The sequence below is a fragment of the Rhopalosiphum maidis genome, chromosome 3 (assembly GCF_003676215.2).
Source record: "Rhopalosiphum maidis isolate BTI-1 chromosome 3, ASM367621v3, whole genome shotgun sequence".
NCBI classification, from domain to species: Eukaryota; Metazoa; Arthropoda; class Insecta; order Hemiptera; family Aphididae; genus Rhopalosiphum; species Rhopalosiphum maidis.
In genome coordinates this window covers 30,602,125-30,611,175 of record NC_040879.1, presented here as the reverse complement: position 1 = coordinate 30,611,175, position 9,051 = coordinate 30,602,125, and positions in this window count along the sequence as shown.

The following is a 9,051-nucleotide window of genomic DNA, read 5'->3' as shown; positions in this document are numbered from 1 at the left end:
TCATTTCGCCCGGACTTTCCGGACAACAATCTGTTACCGGGCATACCTATAATACGATATGCACCTATTCATGTAATGTATACACCTAACACGTTAATTCGTATTCTCCATCTAAGCTATTTGTATATTATATTGTCGTAATATTAGTCGCGCGTCTCCATCGGCGGAAACCGGTTTTGTATATTTTATTCTATGCGTACTATATTAAAAATAATAATAACCAATTTTTTATTATTTATTGTCGTTAAAATATACATAATTTATACAAGAGCATTTTTAAATCCGTAGACTGAATATTCTTTGAGTTAACACTAAACTGTAAGCATTCACTGTTCACCTGCAGTCATTTCTAAGGATACTAAGTATTTTTTAATAGTTCGGAAATGTAATCTTCATTTTAAAATTAAACCCATTAATCTATTTCGATTTGTCACAATTAAAGGAAAATAAAATAGTTATATGTTATACGCATAAAAAACTAATGTTAATGCGGTCATAAATAGACATGTAACGTAATTTTAAATTGTATCAGTTTTGGTCTTTAACCTTACCTCATGGCCAACCAAGAGAAATATAAAATAAAATGTAAGATAATATATATATTTAAAATATTGCTAATAAAATAAATATATTGTTATTGATTGACCACGAGACTTAGTATTATGAAGATAGGCAAGTGTAAATCGCTTTTATCAAGTGAGTCATTACAATGGGTGTGTAAATTTGAATTCAATTATATTATCATTGTACACGAAAAACTATGATGCTGAGCGAAGAAAGTATGTCAGCCTATATCAATAAGTAAATTTCCTGGTATACCTTAAGCTATTACAATAAATTATTTTCATTTTAATATTAAGGTAAGTTGATTAAATTTTTTCCGAAAACATTGTATTTAATATATTATTAGGCAGTATTTAATTATTATAATAATGTGTACACTTATTTATACCATAAAATATGAAGTAACGTCTTACTGTAAATACTGTAAACTAATGTATTTAAGTTGATAATATAAATTGGTAATATCTTAAAATATACAGATTTTGAAGAAGTCATCGCATAAAATAAATTTCATAATATTACGTAAAAGTTTAAAAGTCTCCAAGAATAATGTTTTTAAAAAATAAAAAATAATTAACATCATTAAAGTACGAATTTCGTCTAAATTTGAATTTCAGAAATCTTCAGCAATAATAAAATTGTGTTTGTAAATTGTTTAGCTATTTTCGTTTATTTTTCGTTACTTAAAAAGAACATCGTAATACATTCTCAAACCTTACCTATAAAAATGAAGGTTTTATGCAAAATTGTAAATTTTTGTAATTTTGACGAATTTGTAAAAACTTCAAAGGGATATAAAAATAATTGTGCCTATGTATTCTTAATGTTTTTATATACAAATATAAGAAGAACTAATGTTTATATTAAATTTTCAAGAATTTTGACTGTACGTTAATATTTATATTATAAAAAAAAAACATTTTAAATTTCATATATCTATAAATAGCTCAATAAAGTCAAAATATTTAGAAAATTATATTATGTGTAGGAAATGCTAATATAAACAATTGATGAAAATTCTAAATATCCGCGGCTATTAATAATATTAGTATTTAAAATAATGTAACAAAAAACAAAAATAGTTTGAAGAAAAACAGTCATTATACGAGTTTTTAATATAACTTTCCAGAAAACTTTTTATTTTTTGTTATATGTACATACACAAACTAATAAGGAATCTTGAGTTAAATTTTTAAATAAAAAATTTAATTATTTAACTACAAAAAGATTTGACAAATTTATTCAAAATGTTAGCTTTAAATGTTCATAAAAAATACTGTGACTATAAATTTTCGATATAATATTTTAATTAGTTTATATAAAATTTTAACAATCCCCGTACAAAAATGTCGAAGCATTTTTTTCCATACATACATTTTCTTGGCATTTATAAAAAAAAAACTAAAATAATTGAAAACTTTCAACTGCCTATAAATAAATCACAAAGATTCAAAATATTTTAAAATCAAACCATATTCGTTATATATTTGTTATATATAAATTGTATTCGTTTTATATTTCGTATAAAAAAATAATGATATAATGGTGAAAATCTCAAGTTATGTACGGTTATTCCTTTTTGGAATTATTATAACTAAATAACTGGTTTAACGTAAAAATTCTCGTTTTTCCTTTTAATATTTTTTTTTTTTTTTTTGTTGATACTGATTATCAAGTAAAGTACTTGAACCTGTTTACTTTTGACCTCTTCCCCTAAAAATGTAGCAAAAGGGTCAAATTTTTTAACAGAAACCATCTCCAAATTGAAAATTGAAACATTTTTATGCTCCAAAGGTGAACATAAAATTGTTAAAAAAAATTTTTTAGCAGTATATGTAGTTTATTGTGAAAATATTTTAGTATATTATAATACGTATCATTTATGTAATACTGTGATCTCCAAGAGACACTAATTAGAGTAGTCTTTGATTCGAAATAATTCATGACATTTTTATCGTTCTAAACATAGAATAATGATATACCAATAGATTTGCAATGAAACAATATTCAAAACATTTTCAGATACTATAAGACTACTTGTTAAGCGAACGTTCTATACGATTTAGTTGTTAAATAATGAAATGCATGCGACAGACACAATACCTATACTTATATGTAGCGTTTGATTTAATTAGTGAAAATGATGTATTTTTAAAATACGCTTGTACGCATATAGTGATGCTAAACCAACCGGAGCGAATAAATGGTTTTTCTTTAAACTTTTTAACGTTAATTCTATATGACATTATATCGAACTACACAGTCTACACACAAGTCCCGCCAAAGTCGAAACGCTAATATATCGCCCCGAGTTCTATTCAATAAAAATATCACTCTGTATCACCGAGTGTTTACTGACGGCGCGTCTCGACACACGGCACTCGTGACGCGTTTTATCCGCCAACTCACTGTACAATATCATCGTCATCGTCGTAGGCATCCGGTGTAATAACGATAATATATTATGTTATTATATTGCGGTTACGCGATTTCACCGTCTTCGTCTTCGTCGGTCCGCGCGTGTCCGGAGCGGCGGCGGCGACTACGGACGCGACGTCGTATTATAGTAAAATAATTATTATCCCGGAAACGCGCGTTATCCGTTTATATAGGTATACGCGTTACAATGATAATATTGTGATATAATACTGCAACAATATGTGCTGCGGCGTACATTACCATATTGCAATATCGTGGGACGACGGCACAATATAATAACGATATATTTTATAATAATATTATAACCGTTACACGCTGCACGCCACCCAAGGCCCGTGTGTATAGTTGAGATATCGTGTTTTTTAGTCTCTTATGACAAAAACAAAACATAGCGATTTTATGTTTCCATTTGTTCGTCACGTTTTTTTTTTTTTTTTATATAACTCTTATTTATTACCAGGCTACATACATGTATAGCTATTTAGGTTTATTTATTTTTTATTATCAAATTAAAAAGAAGGATGTGCACGTGTTTCTGCGGACACAAAAAAGCATAACTGAAAAATCATAATTATTTACACGAACACATAAAATATTATAAAATTGATTTGATAAAAAAAAAATCGCTCGCTATTGTTTATAATATTAATGTAAAAATATTATTTCAAATCGACTTAAAAATTTGCTATTTTAACTGCATCAAATCACTATCTAACGGCGTATGTGTATTTAACAGTATAAGTTAAATGTCCGTGAAGTTGGTCCTCCGATTTTGTCCAATCGTTCTAAAAGTGAACTAAAATTTTTCAAATTCACTGCAAACATTTGCAAATTAATTTTTATAATTTGCAAATAAATCTTTTAGATATGATAAGTTAAAAACCATTACAGGGCTCCAAATGTACAACCCTCTCTCCTGAATTTTACCGATCAATTTGAAAAAATATATGCCAACATTTTTCAAATTAATTGAAAATGATGACAAATTGATTTTTAAAATTTGCAAGTTAATATTTTTTTGTTTTATGAATTTTCAAATGTTTTACTTTAAAAGTTAAACTACAATAATAGTGATGAGTTCCAACAATAACACACAAAAATAATAAACTATGCTCAAAACAGGAACAGGGGTGGAATTCATGCCCAGGCGTAATACTTTCTTATATTTTTCAGACGCAAATTGATCAAATCGACGTATTTTTTTATAACAGTTCATACATTATAGTATTTAGTAACAGATCAGCTAAGTACCAAACAAAATCATAAAATGTTGATCTTGAATAAATTATCCATTTTCATAGTTGAAAACAAAATGAGTGAATTAAAAAAAATGATGAGTTGAATATAGATTTCAACTTAAAACACTCGATAAATACAAAATTTTCATAAATTGTTTGAACTGTGTTTGTGATAATACATTAATATATTATTTGAATAAAATTAAAATAATTTTTAAATATTATTTCAGTAATATTTTTTACTAAATAGTAAATCTAGTGCTCTGTGTTATAATATTTGAATGTAAGCATTTATATTAAATATTTTTTTCACGCTTCAAATTATGTATTTTAATATTATTCAATACCTATCAAAAATCACGATTATTGGTAAATATTTCTAAAATATATTATTAATTCGAATAAATTAAATATTTATAGATACTTACTGATCGACGATTACTACAAAAACGTTAATACATGAATATCTATGAGCGTACGAATATTTATCCATTTTATTTCATTATCATTTTTAAGAACATATTAATAGGTAATGACTAATAAGTAATTACTAAATAGATAGGTAGGTATGAAAATTTGTTATAAATGTTATAATGTAACTGCGAATGAATAAATCTCTTTTTTAAGGGTATCAAGCATTATAATTTTATATTTATGTGACATTTTAGTTGAAAATAGACGTATTTTATTATCATTCCTAGATTTTAAGGGGATTCGATATCGTGATTTTCTGTTTTTGTCTAACGCGCGCGCGACATAGGATTTTAGACGGATCCTTTACCAATCATACCAATTGATTCAATGAAGCGATATGAATTCTAAAAACAGATTTGAATTTGCCGTTGAGTCTACTTGAAATTGACTTCCCCGTATTTCGACTTTTCGATTTTAACTTCTCCAAAAATTGAAATACGGCAATTTTTAATTACTCTTTTTTAAAATAATTTTTTTAGGAATTTGGAGGAAAATATCAAAGCTGTGGGAAAGTCGATTTCAAATAGACTTGACGACAAATTCAAATCTGTTTTCAGAATTCTTATCGCTTCGTTGGATCAACTGGTATGATTGGCAAAGAATCCGTCTAAAATCCTATGTCGCGCGCGCATTAGACAAAAACAGAAAATCACGGTATCGAATCCTCTTAACAGCAGAATTAAAGTGTTATAATTTCGACTGGCCTAGTTGCAAAATAAAATGAAAATATTATCAACGGTTAGCATCATATTTTCAGTTTTTATTTTGCGTAGATATGTTTAAAATTATGACGGTTATGTAAGTTCAGTTGGCGTATTATTGCTTAGTCCATTAGGGTATTTTATACATTCTACACGGAGCGCACACTGCTAACATTAGCCAACAAAAACAAAAACAAAACCACGATATTAAGAAAAATTAGCCGAAAGCTAGAAAAAAAATTCTGTATTTCTATATTTTTCCCGTTAATGCACGAAACGTGTGAATTATGGCTTTTTTCTCAAGGCCAATAGCACGTGTGTGTTATCATAAAGGACTAGGGAGTGGCTGTCAAAATATGTTGTAACTTTTATAAGTATACAAAACCGATATATAAAACGTAAACCCTCCTATTGATGTTAAAAAACATATATATTTGTTTAGTTTATGCGTTGAACATTTTGTTTTAAACTTAGTAGATTCAAATTGATTTATTTTCAATCCGAGAAAACAAGAAAGTAAATTTAACATTTAGAAACGAATGTACAACCGATGTCTTAAAAATAGTGAAATTATTGCCAAATAATAACGATCTTTGAATGCGTTAAATTATTAAATTATTTATGTTCCTTATTTTAAATGTCTTAAAGTACATTCTCGTTTGTTATTGGCTAATAAAGTTTTAAATTTAGTAAAACAGCGTTCCTCATTTACGGATGAAACAGGAATTAACTTTAAATTTATTATTCGTGTAATGTTCGTTTCCCGGTCGGTACAGTCTATATAGTATTATATTATACCATTTTTAGCTTAAATTATACACTCGGTCCCGGATGGGTAAAAATATTGATACAGATTCAATTGCCAATCTTTTTATTGTTTTGCAGTATTCGTTTCTTGCCGACAACGATGCGCGATGTATCAGCGAAATTTTCGCATTTTTCGTGTTTCTCCGCTGTAGAACGTTCTCGAAAAAATCATTAATTCATCGTGGAGTATTTAATAATTGCGGAAGTTAAAATAAATTATGATTTATTATATCTGGTGCGATATGATCCACAGTCGGGCGGTTGGAGGGGAATCGATATCGGCTATTATAGGGCGGACATAAAATATAAAAACAAAGGCGACCGTGCATTTTTAATTTTCAAAAGTGTCGATTACCACCCAAATGTCGTGACTGTTTAGTCGTCTTCATCCGCAAATAACCAAATCTTCGTGGTCTTGAACTCTAGTCGTCTGTAATTGATTATACAATTAAATTAAGATACCCAAACAGTTGTTGTATTAAATATATTATATAGGACATATAGGTACGCCGCCGCTAAACGCAATAGCTTTATTTTTCAAAAATTGTATTTTGCTCTTTACGCAAATGTTTATTATTATTATATGTATCCAATTCATTACCCGCGTGCCCTTTGTTGTTTGTCCGCTCCTGTAATATTATATTGATGAGTTAAATTGGATTTCGCCGAAATTTCGGTCAGTGTTCGATAAAATGTAGGTCACGTATATCAATCGTTCTAAATATAACCATTGTTGATTGTTCTTTATTATTATAATTTCGAAATAAATAGGTTTTATTTACTAACGTTACTGCAGCAATAAATACATCATACGCATAGGGACTAAAATATGCGATCGGTTCGATGCATACAGATTCAATGCATATTAGACATTGTGGATAATCAAATCATTGTTTTTTATTACCTGCTGCAGTGCCCCCACTGCTCCGTAATAATCATTGTTATTATACCGCCGTCCGGCAAGTACAAAGTATTATTATTATGATATTACACACGTATTGACTATTCAAAACTATAAAAATTACTACCTTACATGCCCACAAATATTATACAGTACTTATGTGCGGTATAAACCGACGACTGTGTAATGGTAGTGATAATATTATATTACATTAATTCTATTATGATATACAAACATAATTTCATTTTACGCACAACGCAATTTACATTTAATTAAGTTTTCGGTTTGAAACTCACACGAACGTACATTTTTTCACATGATCTCGACGATTTTAGAAAGTTTTTTGTCTTGTTATGCAGCCGTAAACACCGCGTCGTCATCGTATATTTTTTATTATTTTTTTTTTTTTTTTGTAAACAGTCATTCCGCGATCGTCGTCTTCTCGCAAAACATAATATTATTATCTTACACGTTGCGTTTTGGTTTTTTTTTTTTTTTTTTGTCTAAGTGACCGTTCCGCGTATTCTTATTATTTAATACATAAGTGCCCGTGATTTCGCTCACTCGCGTGGCCATCAGACGATAGACGGCGCTTTCGTTCCGCCGCATCATTTCCGGATTCATCTCGCGTACATTATTCTCGGATATACTCACCTACCGAAAATGCACGAACGAAAACACGGGAACTTCAGACACAATAGTGCCGTAGGTAGTACCTAAATCTCGTAAGAAACGTGTGCGGGCCCGCCGGTATTGTACACAATTACATTGCTCACAAGCGCACGTTACATCATATTATTATACCGCCGAATGGGTATCGTAAAAAAACACTCGTTGATAAATGATAATCGTTTTTAGAAAACGCCACGTTATGATTTAAGTTGTGAACACCCATACATTGTTTTACTGAACCTCAGGTGATAAAATAGATTACTTCTCCGTTTATTATCCGATTTTGCCGCGGCAAACAGCATGCGTGACTTGATCGCGGGCAATACGATTCAAATATTCACCTCACGTGAGTTTATAGCAGAATACCCCGACACTTTCTCGTGTAATATTTTTAGCGCAAATATCGTTATTTATCACTTATTCGCATAGACATCAACGTTTTGAAAATACGGAAAATCATTTTTATACCGACACGATATTGGCGCATAAAATTGCACACTTTTCCTTTTCATACAGGTTATCCATGTACGCGAACACCGCAGACGACCTATTGTACGCTATATTGTGTATTTTATGAAAATTTAAATGAAAACGAACCGCTGTTATATATACGTTGTAGGGCTTCCGATTTATAGCATATTAATATTGTTTTAACTCGACCTTTTAGCTTCGATCGCACTGATTTATCGTCAGAAAATTATTGCGCCACTCCAAAAATTGTGTTTTTAGATAATAGAGATTAAAAATTTTGTTTTCATTTTTAAAATTACAAAGTATCCAAGTATTATGATATTTTAACGCCTTTAATATCGCAAATTCGTTACCGCAAATTCCATGGAGATTGAATCTATAGACTTGTTGTAGTCCTGTAAAGAGTGGGCGGATAACCTGAAAGCTTATATACGCAACCGGAAACTCGAGTGGTATCTGCTGTTACCCGAGTAGATTTGTAAGCTTGAAAAACAGGTACATCAATATCTAGACATTGCACATTAAATAATCAGATGATTATCAAAAAATAGGCGCATAACTGTGGATAACTTCCTGTAGTGTATTAAATAAAAGAAACAAAAGACTTCAAAGTCACAAATAATTCATCTAGAACGTCGTGCTAACACCTGCTGTGGCACTCAAAATACCAACTCGTGTATACAGGGAAAACAACATTTTGATTAGTGTCCGGAAACCAAAGATACCTAAAAACCTCTTCTGGATTTATAAACTTCATTACAAATAACTTTTAGAAGTACGTGCC